This window comes from Hemitrygon akajei, chromosome 20 (assembly GCF_048418815.1).
Source record: "Hemitrygon akajei chromosome 20, sHemAka1.3, whole genome shotgun sequence".
NCBI lineage: Eukaryota > Metazoa > Chordata > Chondrichthyes > Myliobatiformes > Dasyatidae > Hemitrygon > Hemitrygon akajei.
The window spans coordinates 40,571,944-40,588,544 of NC_133143.1; the positions used below are offsets into that span (position 1 = coordinate 40,571,944).

General features: G+C 38.9%; 1 protein-coding gene across 1 annotated transcript in view; it reads right to left on the bottom strand.

Annotated features, from left to right (window-relative positions):
• Positions 1-16,601, bottom strand: part of gmds (GDP-mannose 4,6-dehydratase) — a 635,450-nt gene that overhangs the window by 565,933 nt on the left and 52,916 nt on the right. The window lies entirely within an intron of this gene.

A 16,601-nucleotide genomic window follows, 5' to 3' on the forward strand; every position in this document is an offset into this window, starting at 1 on the left:
GCCATTAGGCTTTACAATTCTACCGCCAGGACTTAAGAACTTTTTAAAAGCTATTATTAATGCTTTTTGAGATAGTGAGTTAGATGCATATCATATTTTTTTACTGAGTTGAGTATTGTATGTAATTAGTTTTGCTACAACAAGTGTATGGGACATTGGAAAAAAGTTGAATTTCCCCATGGGGATGAATAAAGTATCTATCTATCTATCTATCTAAATAAGAGGCTGCCCCGATTAACTCAAGGCACAATTAACCATAATTCACTGTATATGTTTTTACACATGCACAATATTAAGTACAGCCAGTTACAATATTAGATAAAGATACCCTGCACTTTTCTTTTCAATGGCATTGAGTTTCTTACTGAAATAACAACTTACACTGCAGAACAGATACTGCAGAAATCATCATGAGAAATACAAAATATAGAAATAAAGGAAGGCCAAAGAGGTTGAATGTTCTGAAAAAGGAGCAGAGCAGTTTTAATATTAAAAGGGAATTAACTGGGGAAGGAGTGGTCCTATCTTTGAGGTCTAATTAATACTACTCATTAGTAACAAACTGCAGGAAGAACTCAACAGGTTGAGCAGCATCTGTGGAAGAGAAAGAATTGAAACCATGGATCAGACCAACATCAGTATTTGGATGAGAAAGTCAAGATATGCACCTGCATTATTAGTACACAGATATAGATTATAAGGCATTGGATCTAATATGTGTGACTTAAAAGGAACAGCATTGAAACTTCCTTGTCATAATCTAATAAAAGTCATTCTTTCCATTGCCTCTCATTTTGATAACTTCATAATTGTCCTTTAGCCGACACTTAATACATAAATGTATGCAGCGTAATTTCTAAGAAAATAGAGTCATAAGAAACTACTGTACTGAAACAGGCCACTTGGCCCATCTAATTTGTGCCAAACCATTTAAAGTACCTAGTCCCATTGACCTCCACCTGGACTATAGCCCTCCATATCCAAACTTCTTTTCAACATTAAAATCGAGCTTGCATGCACCACTTGCACTAGTAGCTCATTCCACACTCCCAGGACCCTCTGGGCGAAGGAGTTTTCCCTCCTGTTCCCCTTAAACTTCGTAACTTTCACCCTTAACCCATAACTTCTAGATGTAGTCCCACCCAACTGTGGTAGAAAAACCTGCCTGCATTTACTCTATCTACTATATACCCTTCATAATTTTGTATACCTCTATCAAATCTCCACTCAGTCTTCTACATTCTAAGGAATAAAGTCCAAACCTATTTGATCTTTGCTTATAATTCAAATCCTCCAGTCCCAGCAACATCCTTGTAAATCTTATTTATATCTTTCCTGCAGATAGGTAACCAAAACTGCACACAATACTCCGAATTAGACTTCACAAAACCTTATACAACTTCAAGATAATATCCCATCTCCTACTCTTCTCAATACAGGGTACTTTGATTTATGAAGGCCAATGTACCATAAGATTTTTTTCTGACCCTATCTACCTCTGCTGCCAATTTCAATGAATTATGGACCTGTATCTTTTGAAATGCTTTTTCCTCACAAAACTCCAATAGTTAAACAGAAATCAACCATTTTATTAGTAAAAAGCAATTCATAAGACAATGCACAAATGCTTTCCTATTTCTAGATTATATGAATACAAATGATCAGAAACCATAATATCAATGTTGAAAAGGAAAATACCGAGTAATAATTAAATCACTTCCTTTCATCAGCTCCTTTATTAGAATGCTATTACATGCTAAGCTACAGATTTTTAAAAAAATCACTTCTAGTATTTCATTCTATATGTTAAAAGTGGATACCTGAAATACAAGAAGCAATGCAGTAACCAGAATTGTATATCCAAAGTACTGGCATGAATTTCAATGCTAGAGTAAATCTGATATACAAATAATTAATTGAGTCACCTCAAGAGGTGAACTACCTGGCTCTTAATTACGCAATGTAAGCAAGTCAACAAGAAATTATCATCCAGTTTTGAGGAAGTACTTTGGCAATGTACCTGCCAAATTTATAGTAAATTGCTCAAATCAATTACAGAAAAATTGATGTTAGCAATCTTGCTTGACCCCTTGAACATCTACTGAACTTCAGCAATGGTTACAAAACCACAATGTCACTACAAGCTTTTCACCAAAAGGTACAGGTTATACATGCAATAAATTAGGAATACATTTCGGCCTTTATTTATATGGAATTAACAGTAATAAAAATAAACACCAAGAATAGAAAATGGCAGAAATATCAACAGGTCAGGCAACATCAGTGGAGAAACTAATATATCTACTTTTCTCTTCCCCACCCTACAAGAAAATTACAGCAACCCAACCTTGCCTATGATTAGACAAATTAGAACAAAACAGATGTTGAAGCTGGGAAGCTCTGGGAGTATGCATTGGCATATAACTAATAAATCATTTTAAGGTCATTTGGCTTCCTCAATTTTTGTAAGTCATGGGGAATTAAAATAATAGTCACTGATGTACTTAATATCATTTTTGATTTTTTTAATTCATCCCATTGATGGCAAAAACATTTTAATTTAATATTTTCTTATCTTTTCCTTATCACTCTCCTCACTATCTTCTGAGCAGGGATATCAGTTAAACATGACAAATTGGTCATGGAGATAACAGCAAGATCATTTTGGCAGCTGCAGCAGTCCAAGTTGTTCAACAAACCCTATTAAATGTTTTGGATCCAGGAGTCAAATATCCTGAGTTGAAAAGACACTCAGCAAGATGGAATAAAAGATACAAGCAGTTATGCAATACTGTAATGTGACCCGAAGCTGGGTGTATTTTCCTGGGATTCTTTTTTGGAAAATACAATGTCCAAACCAACTCTAAAATAAAAGGAATTTCAATTTCCAAATACTATCCTCTACATAATTGTGGAATATCAAATAATTCACTTAATAGATCAACACTAATAATTAACTGCAACCTCAAAATTTCAAAATTCAACATGCAGTGAAACAATAACAAGATAATATAGCCAGTCAAACATGAATTAATAATATTTTGATTTGCCTTATAATCACAGGTCACAAACTGCTATTTTGAAATTCACAAGACTCTTCATTGATTTCTTTTGTTACAAAGTTTTTCATTTAGCAAACTAGACCTACAGAGACTTATTATTTCTAATCTTTTAAGAAGTTTTTATTTGCTTTTTACACTAGATTTCAAAATTACTTTCAAATTTCATATCTCATAAGAGTACACTGACATTTTCTAAAGGAACATTTCAATATTGAGATTTCAGATTCCAAAAATATTTTTCTATGCAAATATATTTAACTGCTCTGCCTTACAGTGATTTTCTTTCAATATTAGTTAATTAGTTCTCACCCAGAAGTATATATTTTGCCAAGAAAAACTGATATAACAAGTAATTGCTGGAAAAATCATTACTACTTCATAACATTTAGTGTGGAATGAATCATTATTTCCAATACTTCTGACTCAGGGCATAAATATTAAATTTATGGGATTCAGAACTACCTTCTTCCTCAATCAGGCAGTATGTGCTCTAGAATTTTATATATTCTCAAGCCTGCTGTAAAATACTTTGAACTTAAGTCTATTTATAGTACAATTTTAAATGAAAATGAAACTAATTGCAGAAACATAAAAAAGCCAAAATTAGTAAAATAATGACAAATTGCAAATGGTCATTCTAACTTGAGGAGTTAAATCTAAATTATCAGCATGCAAACAGGGAGTTTCATTTGTTTCACATACAGAACAGTAACCCACCTTTCTGATCCAATGATCCTGCATTGCCCAATTACATTCACGTGACAAAATTCAGAATCAGAATCAGGTTTACTATCACCAGCATGTGCAGTTAAATTTGTTAACTTAGCAGCAGCGGTTCAATGCAATATGTAATCTAGCAGCGAGAAAAATAAATAAATAAAACATAATAAATAAACAAGTAAATCAATTACGTTTATTGAATAGATTTTTTAAAATGTCAGAAATACTGTATATTAAAAAAGTGAGGTAGTGTCCAAAGCTTCTATATCCATTTAGGAATCGGATAGCAGAGGGGAAGAAGCTGTTCCTGAATTGCTGAGTGTGTGCCTTCAGGGTTCGGTATCTCCTACCTGATGGAAACAGTGAGAAAAAGGCATGCCCTGGGTGCGGGAGGTCCTTAAAAATGGACACTGCCTTTCTGAGACACCGCTCCCTAAAGATATCCTGGGTACCTTGTAGGCTAGTACCCAAGATGGAGCTAACTTGATTTACAACCTTCTGCAGCATCTTTCAGTCCTGTGCAGTAGCCCCTCCATACCAGACAGTGATGCAGCCTGTCAGAATGCTCTCCACAGTACAACTATAGAAGTTTTTGAATGTATTTGTTGACATGCCAAATCACTTCAAACTCCTAATTAAGTATAGCCACTGCCTTGCCTTCTTTATGACTATATCAATATGTTGGGACCAGGTTAGATCCTCAGAGATCTTGATGCCCAGGAACTTGAAGCTGCTCACTCTCTCCACTTCTGATCCCTCTATGAGGATTGATATGTGCTCCTTCATCTTACCCTTCCTGAAGTCCACAAACAGCTTTTTCGTCTTACTGGCATTGAGTGCCAGGTTGTTGCTGCAGCACCATTCCACTAGTTGGCATATCTCACTCCTGTACGCCCTCTCGTCACCACCTGACATTCTACCAACAATGGTTGTATCGTGTGCCAGTGTTGATCATCAGCGAGGAGTATATGTTATCACCAATCTGCACAGACGGTGGTCTTCCGGTTAGGAAGTCGAGGATCCAATTGCAGAAGGAGGTACAAAGTCCCAGGTTGTGCAACTTCTCAATCAGGATTGCAGGAATGATGGTATTAAATGCTGAGCTATAGTCGATGAACAGCATCCTGACGTAGGTGTTTATGTTGTCCGGGTGGTCTAAAGCCGTGTGGAGAGCCATTGAGATTGCATCTGCCATTGACCTATTGTGGCGATAGGCAAATTGCAATGGATCAAAGTCCTTGCTGAGGCAGGAGTACAGTCTTGTCATAACCAACCTCTCAAAGCACTTCATCACTACCTACTCATCAATTTACCTACTAACCAATATGCCTTTCTTATGTGGGAGGAAACTGGAGCACTTGGAGGAAGCCCATGTAATCAAAAGGAGAACGTACAAAGTCCTTACTCTCTTTCCTTCACAAAATGCTGGTGGAACACAGCAGGCCAGGCAGCATCTATAGGGAGAAGCACTGTCGACGTTTTGGGCCGAGACCCTTCGTCAGGACTAGAAGGGTCCTGACTAGTCCTAACTAAGGGTCTCGGCCCGAAACGTCGACAGTGCTTCTCCCTATAGATGCTGCCTGGCCTGCTGTGTTCCACCAGCGCTTTGTGTGTGTTGTTGTTTGAATTTCCAGCATCTGCAGATTCCCTCGTGTTTACTCTCTTTCCTTAATGGGTCACATTGTAGTAATATTATTGACCAGTCTAAGGAAATAACTAAGGCACCTACATGAATAATAGCAATGATCATGATTACAAACCATCCATAAAGAAGAATTCCAAAACGTTTGATTAAGAATGTGCATTTCATATGAACAACAGTCTTTAAGGTGGTTTAAAATCATAACACAAATTTATTTCCAGAAATTCACTCTGAATAGCACGAATTGTTGCTAACATCATTACACTGTTACAGAAGATACTTGTGCACATCCATTTTCATCTATGAAGGGGAATAATGTGAACATAAAAAGTACCTACATCTTCCAACCACAAATAATGTAACTTACAAATCTTCATTTACAATTGACACGAAAAGCTTGCTGCACCAATACACTGACTTGGAAAATGGTAGAAATAGCTTGGCGAGTCTCCATAGTGATAGCAAGTATGTATAAACTTGCATCACTGCCACTAATCAGATAAGGGTTACAATCATGATTTTCCACACAGCTGGTTCTCAGCCTCATTTAGACTTCCTGAAGGCTACAAAATCAATGAAAAGAATTTTCTTCCTCAGAATACGAGCAAGGAAAAGAAAACAAAACTAAAAAGACAAATCCATCCAACTTCAGTCCTACAGATCTGTAAGTTAAAGCCAGCATATCTTAAAGTAGAAAATCAAATCACCTACTTATGAAATAAAACTAACATCAAATTAAGTACTTAAAAATTGATACCACATTGTTCAGTGAATCACCTTAACCCGCACAACCGAAAATGTGATCATAAAATTCTTTTATTTAAAGTACAACTCAGTAAGAAGCACATATACATCTGAATCTCTCAAACAATAAGCAAAAAATTCAAAGAATATTTAGCAATTTCAGTAAAAGTTTTAAATTTTTTCTGCCTTTGACTTCTGAATCCGATAAATTGTCATTAGAACATACAGAACAGAGTGAATAAATCACACTTGAGGACTTTTGCGTGACATTACCTTAAGTTTTGTTGAAAAACGTGGAATTAAAGCACAGCTATCAGTTGCATGGATGAAAACCCTCAATGTGAAAGCAAAGGTCTGTTCACCATTGAAAACTTTCACCCCAGAAACAACATTTTCATTACTGTAATAAAAGGAAACATCGAGTACTGAATTTGGAAAACAAAAATCAACTCTGTGGAATGACACCCGAAATTCAACTATTGGTTTAGTGCTTATTTTTGACAATAAGTTCAGAAAGTCAGGAAATATGAAAAACAGATTATCTTTTCCCAAATGAAATGAATAATTTATGCTACAGCAAACAATAAATGCTTTTAGTAATGAATTGATAGATTGAAAAATGAAAAATGCCATTTCCCTACAGATTGGAAATTCTGAAGATAACTTGAGTAGCCTCAATTTCCTAAACTTAACCACAAGATGTATTCTCAGGCACCCTACTTGTTTAAAGCTACGTAGACTAGTTAATGATTTGATGGTCCTTCACGTGGACTAAGAAGAATGTTCTCTGTTTCATTCTCTGCACTTGGAAGGTGTGTACAACTGACTGTTTTTTTCTCAATAGCACTATCACATTAGAGCTCAACGATTACATCGAAAAGAGCATTTAAAATACAATAATTTGGTGTAAAATCCTCCAGAATTCTACTGTGATTAAAAAACATTTAAATTGGTACAGGCTTAAACTATTTTCAGATTGCATTCTTTAAAAAGGTTCCATGATCATTCTGAAGTCTGTTCCATGCTGCATCAATGCATTAGTCATAAAGTCCACTGAGATTAGTGGCGTCTGCTACTATGTTCAGCCAACATGATATTGTTCGATATTCGCCACTGTGGGTTGAATATATCTTGACCTTTAGCAACTTGAGATGTTAAGACTGAGAAAATTCAATAAAATTTATATCTAAAGATTTAAGTGGGAATGGCTTAATTTGGCATGGTATACAAATAAGAGGCATTCTATCCATTGCTAAACAATTTGTTTGGATGTATATTATTAGACAATAAGACATTGGAGCAGAATTAGGTTATTCAGCCCATCAAGTCCACTTCACCATTCCATCATGACTGATTTATTATCCCTCTCAACCCCAATCCTGAATACACAAAAAGCTATTGATTACCTATGCTAAGTGACAACATTAGTCTGGTCTGCCAGTTTGAACTCAAGTCACAATGGTGCAATAACTAACCCCATTTTGCCTGATTTGATGCAGGCCAATTAACACAACCCCATTGTCTTAATGTTTGGTTGATGCATGTTCAAGTGTATCATGGCCACCATTTTGTAAAGAGCTGCTTTTAACTTCAATTTACTGCTTGCAAATTACAATTTACATTAAGATCTAAATATTTATTCTTGTTTGAGTTAATATCCGCCACACAGAATATAATGCAGATAGAAAATAGGTGCATGGCTCCTATATTCACTTAACTCCAGAATACTGGGTAGCACACAGGTTATTATATTACATTTTATGGTTTTTTTTTGTAAGGATGAGTTATATGCAGAGAATCAATGAGTCTGACAGCACAGAAACAGGGCCTTTAGCTCAAATGGTACATGCCGACAAGCATGCCCATCCAAGTTAGTCCCATTTGCCTGTGTTTGGCCATATCCCGCTGAAGTTTCAGTCCTTTGCAAGGTCTTGACCAAAAATGTTGACTTACATCAGATGCTGCATGGTCCATTGAATCATAACCACAAAGTACTCTGCAGATGCCAGGGTCAAAGCAACATGTACAACATGCTGGAGGAACTCAGCAGGTCGAGCAGTATCCCTGGAAATGAGCAGTCAACGTTTCGAGCCGAGACCCTTCATCTGGACTGAAGAGGGAGGGGGCAGGGGCCCTATTGTTACAAAGGTGAAGCAACTCTGAGGGGCCGAAGGGTACAAAGTCACCCCCTCCTTTTTGAGAATCGCAAGATCGCTATTATTTTGGGTCTGAGATCCAGGAAATGAGAGAGAGACACCCAGAATACACAAGGTTTGGAATGTGTCCTGACCTCAGCGAAACGGAACCACTGATAACGGCTATTGTCTCTTGGAGACGGAATTGTGTATTGAGTACTGTACTATTCATTGAAACCCCTCAGAGGACAACCAAAGTGGTCTGGTTGAGGGATTGCATCATCCCGACCTGATTGACATCGGAGACCCCATGAGTAAGGATAAAAGAGGGTCTGGGGGAACACCCCTTTAGACGCACCAGGACAAACGCTAGAAATCCCGTGACAGCGTTTTATAGCAAAAGCCGGTGGGGGCTCGTGTGCGTCCTCCCTTGCCTGGGTAGCAAGCTCACCACGGAAGAACAGTTTAGCTAATGGAGAGGTCACAATTGAACGGCAACGCGACACCCGACAGATTGAAATCATAAAGGAAGGTTGGAAAAAAACCCGTAGCGGTAACTGTTCCCATCCTATCTCTCTCTCTCTCTCTCCAACAACTGTAACACAGCGGTCCCCAACGGCTGCAGCCTGCATGAACTAAACGAACTTTATATTTCCATCGGACAATTCATTATCCCCTAGACAACGATAGAGCTTATTTCTTATTGTTTATTATTAGACCTGCACTTTTAGATTTAGTATTGACGACGTATATTATCTGTATATTTGCATTGATATTATTTTTGTGTATTTTTACTAATAAATACTGTTAAAAATAGTATCATCAGACTTCAACAGACGTCTCTATCTTTGCTGGTAAGTAACCCAGTTACGGGGTTCGTAACACTATAAAGAAAGTAGGGGGAGGGTGGGAAGGAGAAGGCTGGTGGGTGCTATGTGAAAAACCAGTAAGAGGAAAGATCAAGGGGTAGGGGAGGGGAAGCAGGGAGGGGATAGGCAGGAAAGGTGAAGAAGGAATGTAAGGGGAAAGCACCATGTGTAGTAGAAGAAGGCAGAATCATGAGAGAGGTGATAGACGGCTGGAGAAGGAGGCAGATTGAAACTGGGATGGGGGAAGGGGGAGGGCAGAGTGAGGGCAAATCTCCCACCTAGCACACGTCCCTCCCCACAGATCTCCCACCTGGCACTTATCTCTGCAAGTGTACTACACCTGTCCCTACACATCCTCTCTTACCACCATTCAGGGCCCCAAACAGTCCTTCCAGGTGAGGCAACACTTCACTTGTGAGTCTGCTGGGGTCATCTATTGCATCCGGTGCTCTCAGTGTGGCCTCCTCTACATTGGTGAGACCCAATGCAGATTGGGGGACCGCTTCATCGAGCACCTCCGCTCTGTCCGCCAGAACAGACAGGATCTCCCGGTTGCCACCCACTTCAACTCTGCTTCACATTCCCATTTGGATATGTCCAAACATGGCCTCCTCTACTGCCATGATGAGGCCAAATTCAAGTTGGAGGAGCAACACCTCATATACCGTCTGGGTAGTCTCCAGCCCCTTGGCATAAACATTGAGTTCTCCAACTTCCGGTAATTTCCTCCCTCTCCCTTCCCCCATCCCACTTTCACTCTGCCTCCTCCTCCAGCTGCCTATCACCTCTCTCATGATTCTGCCTTCTTCTACTACACATAGTGCTTTCCCCTTACATTCCTTCTTCACCTTTCCTGCCTAGCCCCTCCTTCACCCCTTGATCTTTCCTCTTACTGGTTTTTCACCTGGCACCTACCAGCCTTCTCCTTCCCACCTTCTTTATAAGGACCCTGCCCCCTCCCTCTTCAGTCCTGACGAAGGGTCTCGGTCCGAAACGTTGACTGCACATTTCCACAGATGCTGCCCGACCTGCTAAGTTCCTCCAGCATGTTGTACGGTCCATTTAATTATTTCAGCATCCTGTATTTACTTCCACAGAGAACAAATCACATTGCATGTGTAGCCAGGAGGAGTACTGCCTGCCTACCAGCCATTTGGATGCTTGTCCTCGATTTCTATTTTACTATTTGGGAGATTCTGCAGCACCAGTGGTGAGGACGAAGGTATGGTCAAAGGAAGTGGGAGAGCACTTAGAATCAGCACTTCGAATGCTTTGAATCAGTGGACTGGACCATATTCAGTGATTAATCTTTGATCAGACTGAATATGTCACAGTGATCACCAATATCATCTGGACCTCTGTGAATGGATGGGTGTTTTTGAGAAAATATTGACTTACCCAAACCAGAAGCCATGGATAAGCCAGGAGATTTGCAGTCTGCTGAAGTCTAGATCTGTGGCATTCAAGACCGGTGATTTCTACAGAACTCTACAAGTAGTCCAGGTACGAACTATGGAAGCCTATCTTAAGTCTATCTGAGTGAAATATGTGGATGCACATCAGCTCTGGCAGTGTTTTGCATCCATTACTTCCTACAAATTAAAACCTGTCATCATAATTGACTGTGATGCTTCACTCCCCAATCAGCTGAATTATTAATGCTAATACAACTATACCAGAAATATACTGGAGTTGGAGCTTCCCACCTGCTTCAAAAGGACATAACCATACCGATGCCAAAGAAGAGCAAGGTGAGCTACCTTAATAACTATCGCTCAGAAGCACTCACATCTACTGTGATGAAATGCTTTGAGAGGTTTGGTCATGGCTAATATTAACAACCACCTAAGCAAAGAACTGGACCTACTGCAATTTACCTTCCGCCACAAAAACTCTACAATAAAGTCTACAATCTTACTGGATTTCCACTCAGCTTTGGATCACCTGGACATCAGCAATACCTATGTCATGCTGTTGTTTAATGATTACAGCTCAGTGTTCAACATAATCATCCCCTTAGTACTAATCAACAAGCTTCAAAACCTGGGCTGCTGTGCCTCCTTCTAGAACTGGATCCTTGACTTCCTCATCAAGAGACCACAGTCAGCACGGATCAGAAATAACAGCTCCCCATCACTGACTACCAACAAAGGTGTACCTCAAAGATGTGTGCTTAGCCCACTGTTGTACACTCCCTACACACTCTTGACTATGTGGTTAGGCACAGCTCAAATGCCATCTATGAATTTGCTGATGACACAACTATTGCTGGCAGAATCTCATATGATGATTAGTGAGATTGGCTGATTGAGTGGTGTTGTAGCAACAGACATGCACATGACGTCAGTAACAGCAAGGAGCTGATTGTGGGCCAGGAAAGAGAAGTCAGAAGAACTCACACTGGTCCTCATTGAGGAGCCCACAGTGGAAAGGGTGAGAAACTTCAAGTACCTGGGTGTCAACATCTTTGAAGTTCTATCTTGGGAGCAATATATTGCTGCAATTACAAAGATGATGCAGCAGCAGATATATCTCATTAGGAGTTTGAGAGATTTGGTATGACACCAAAAGTGTGGTGTAAACTCAGTGGGTTGTGAACTCACCAGCTCCATCATGAGCCTCCCCACCACTGAGGACATCTTCAAACAGTGTTGCCTCAAGAAGGCAGCATCCATTATTAAGCAGCCTCTCTATCCAGAACATGTCCCCTTTTCATTACAACCATCAGGAAGGAAGTACAGGAGCCTGAAGATACACACTCAGTGTTTTAGGAACAGCTTCTTCCCTGCCGCCATCAGATTTCTGAATGGTCCATGAACCCATAAACACTACCTCACTATTTTGTTCTCTTTTTACACCACTTATTTATATTTTATTCTTAATCATTTTGTGTTGCACTGTAGTGCTACCACAAAACAACAAATTTCACTGCAAACACGAGGAAATCTGCAGATTTCCCCCTTTCTTTCTCCCGAGGCCTCCCCTCCCATGATCCTTTCCCTTCTCCAGCTCTGTATCACTTTTGCCAATCACCTTTCCAGCTCTTAGCTTCATCCCACCCCTTCCGGTCTTCTCCTATCATTTTGCATTTTCCCCTCCCCCCACTACTTTCAAATCTCTTACTATCTTTCCTTTCAGTTAGTCCTGACGAAGGGTCTCGGCCCGAAACGACGACAGTGCTTCTCCTTATAGATGCTGCCTGGCCTGCTGTGTTCCACCAGCATTTTGTGTGTGAAATTTCACAGCATGTGTCTGTGATATCATATAGTCCCATTGATAGCTGCACATTGGTGGCATGCTTCATGTTAAAGTCTTCTAAGATCCCTTGGATGCTTTTCCAATCAAATACTAGCTATCATAATACTATTGGACCATGTGTGTCACTGATTTTTTTCCAACATACAGCACCTAATCCTTAGCACATTAAGCTTTTTTCAGAATAATGCGCTGATTTCTGTTGTGTGATGTATACTGAAATTTGTAGGACATATCTTGGGTAACGATGAGTCTGAGTACAGAAAGGAAATTAAGAACTTGGTGGCATGGTGCGAAGACAATAACCTACCCCTCAACATCAGCAAGACGAAGGAATTGGTTGTTGACTTCAGTAGGAGTAACGGACCGCACGACCCCATCTACATTGGTGGTGCACAGGTGGAATAGGTCAAAAGCTTTAAGTTTCTCAGGGTGAATATCACAAATGACCTGACTTGGTCTAACCAAGCAGAGTCCACTGCCAAGAAGGCCCACCAGCACCTTTACTTCCTGAGAAAGCTGAAGAAGTTTGGCCTGTCCCCTAAAACCCTCACTAATTTTTATAGGTGCACCGTAGAAAGCATTCTTCTAGGGTGCATCACAACCTGGCATGGAAGTTGTCCTGTACAAGACCGGAAGAAGCTGCAGAAGATCGTGAACATAGCCTAGCACATCACACAAACCAATCTTCCATCCTCGGACTCACTTTACACCGCATGCTGTTGGAGCAATGCTGCCAGGATAATCAAGGCCACGACCCACCCAGCCAACACACTTTTTGCCCCTCTTCCCTCCGGGAAAAGGTTCAGGAGCTTGAAGATTCGTGCGGCCAGATTTGGGAACAGCTTCTTTCCAACTGTGATAAGACTGCTGAATGGATCCTGACCCGGATCTGGGCCGTACCTTCCAAATATCTGGACCTGACTTGCACTAACTTACTTTCCCTTTTCTATTTTCTAATTATGATTTATAATTTAAATTTTTATTATATTTACTTTGATTTGTACTCCAGGGAATGCGAAGCGCAGAATCAAATATCGCTGTGATGATTGTACGCTCTAGTATCAATTGTTTGGTGACAATAAAGTAAAGTAATTTCTGAGCTCCTTTTCTGTCAAAAATCAAAGCAAATACTATTTATATATTTAAATAGAGATAGTTACACACTTACAACCAAGTTACAGCAGTCGACTCCAGGGAAATCACTGGCTCTGATTCCTCAGGTAATATAATGGGCACAGAAAATCAAACAAAATAATAGGACTGAGTGGAATCATCATAATTACAAGAGGAGGCCATTTGAGATTTTGAATTTGTGCTGACTCTGTAGAAGTAATGGTTTAAATACAAGAGCTTCAAAGGCTGGAAAAGTACAAAACCAGCCAATTTTTTTGATATGCGCAGTAGGGAAAATTACTAACAAGTTTCCAATCATGTTCTTTTATAGCCCAGGCTCAATTTTTATCATCTTTAATTAATACTTCCATAAACTGAGAATGATTACATTGAAGTACTAGCCAGAAGCTGTCAATATTAAATCTTCAGCTATCTTTCCACTTATGGGTAGAATACTTGTTTACACTGACAAACTCAAGTGAAAAATGTAGCACTGCTTAGAAATAGGTCTGTCACTTTAATGCTCCATCCATTCTCACACTGTCATATGTAACGGTAGCTTCCTGGATTGTTACAATGAAACCCAGGAACAGAACCTCATCTTTGGCAAGAGCATGACACAGCCTTCAAACATCTTTCTGTGCTTTGTATCAGAATTAGCCAGTTTCACTCTAAGGTTATATGATATATTACTAATGTTAATTGAGTCTTTCTCCAGCCATGGTCACTACTTGCTCTGCTGAGTATTTGTGACAGTTATGACCTGTATTTTGCAGCTAATATATATTTCTTTGTATTTCCTTTCCAACAGTCCCCATGAGACAATCAGGCAGATAGCTTCAACAAATTGTTATCTCCACAGCGACTTTGGCTACAGCTTTTCGAAGATATTGCAGTTGCCACATTCATCACTCTCCCATTCTATTGGTAATTTGTAACTACCGGTAATTTATTTTATCTCTTTCACAGTTCTGAATAAGAGTCTTTTATCTGAAATATTAATGATACTTTTATTTCTGCAAATGCTGTCTGACCAGTGGAGTGTTTGCAGTAACTTTCATTTATCTTTCAGATTTCTAGTATTTGCAGTTTTCTTTTAACTTTCATTGGAAATTATTCAATTTACAGAAAAATGTCAACATTTGTTAACAAATAAGCCAGGATAACAGAAGGCAAAAGAAATCTGTCCCATAGATATATCTACTGTTTAATGCAATAAATTGATGAGGAGTGAAAAACACCTATGCCAATCACTCACTGATCAGAATTTGCAATTTATTATGAACTAATTTAAATAGCTTGGGTTTAATGCATAAACCCAATGATGAAATAGATATTTTAAAAGTGTATTAGCTTAAATAAAAGTAAACAACACAACAAACTAAAATTAAGAGAAATCCTGGAACCAGGGATGCCGTATTCACTGATATTCTGTAGTAAATTACTATTCCTGCCTTCTTCATGTAGCACATTCTGACAATCTGTGTTGCCAGGGATATAGTAATCCATTCTCAAGCAATTAAAAAAATGCAGGATTAAACTATCACTAAGTCAAACAGACCAACTGTACATTCTATCTTCCAACAAAATTAACATAGGAATGACATACTTCTCTTCCTATCCTCAAATGAGTAAACAATATGACATTTGTGGTCACTCAAATACAATTTTAGCTATACTTTCTTAATCCCTGGTTGGACCACAAGCTCTCTAACATTTGCGGTTTTTAAGTATCAGATAAAGCTTCACCAGTTTTTCAAATTATAGTCATACAGTACAGAGACAGACCCTTCAACCTGACTGGTGCATCGGATCAAGATAACCATTGAAGCTAATCCCATTTGTTAGCATTTAGCCCGTAAGCTTATAAACCTTTCCTTTTCATGTACCTGTTCAACTGTCTTTTAAACGTTATTATTTCACTTGCCTCAACCTTTTCGTCTGGCACTTTATTCCACATACATTCCATCCGCTGTGTCAAAAACGACTGCCCCTCAAGTTCCAATTAAATCTTTCCCCTCTCACCTTACATCTATGCCCTCTTGTTTCTGATTCCCCAACCCTATCTACGCCCCTCATCATCTCCTATGTTCTAAGGAAAAAGGCCTTAGCCTGTCTGACCTCCTCCTCTAACTCAGTACCTCAAAAGCAAAGGCAACATCTTTGTAAACCTTTTCTGTACCCTTTCAAGTTTAAAAATATTCTTAATACAGCTGGGTGACCAGAACTGAACAACATACTCCACTTGTGCCTCAGCAGTGTATTGTACAACTGCATCATGACTTCAAAACTTTTACACTCAATGCCCTGACTGATGAAAGCCAACATTCCAAAGGTCTTCTTCACCACCCTCTCTACCTCTGATCCCATTATCAGGGAACCGTGCACTTGAACTCCAAGGTCCCTCTGTTGTACAGCACTTCCAAGCCTTATTGCTCACTGTGAAATACCATAATTCAGCCTTATATTTTAATCCATCCAAATTAATTTACGACAATTTGGTTTTTGTTCTTAATTAAGTGTGGTACTGTACACTCCCTTTTCCAAAGCAGGTTCAAGTGAGTAACTAATAATTTATTTCCACATAAATGTATTGGTGGAGAAGAGGAAGTCATTTAAGAAATTAGCAATTATACTATTTGAATTATTGCACTGATTAAAAAAGCTAATATTTAGTACTGTTCAGTGATACATACAAGTAAAAACAAATCATGCCCAAGTGCACTAGCATCATTGAAGAGAACAGAAAGAAATTTGGTCCATCAAATCTGTTCTCTCTCAAAGAACAATCTAGTTTGAGCCAGAACTTATCCAATTCACTTTGAAATCTACTGAAGATTTACTACCACCTTAGCAGACAGCACATTCCAAATGCTGATTACTTCATACCATAAAGTGCTTTTCACTTCTAGATCTTTTGCCAGTTTTAAATTTGTACTCACTGCTCATCAGCTCTTCCCCATTGCAAAGTTACTTTATTTAAGAACTTTGATCACATCTTCCTAAAGCCTTCTTTGAAACATATAAAAAAGATGCATCAATGCTGACATTTGATTAT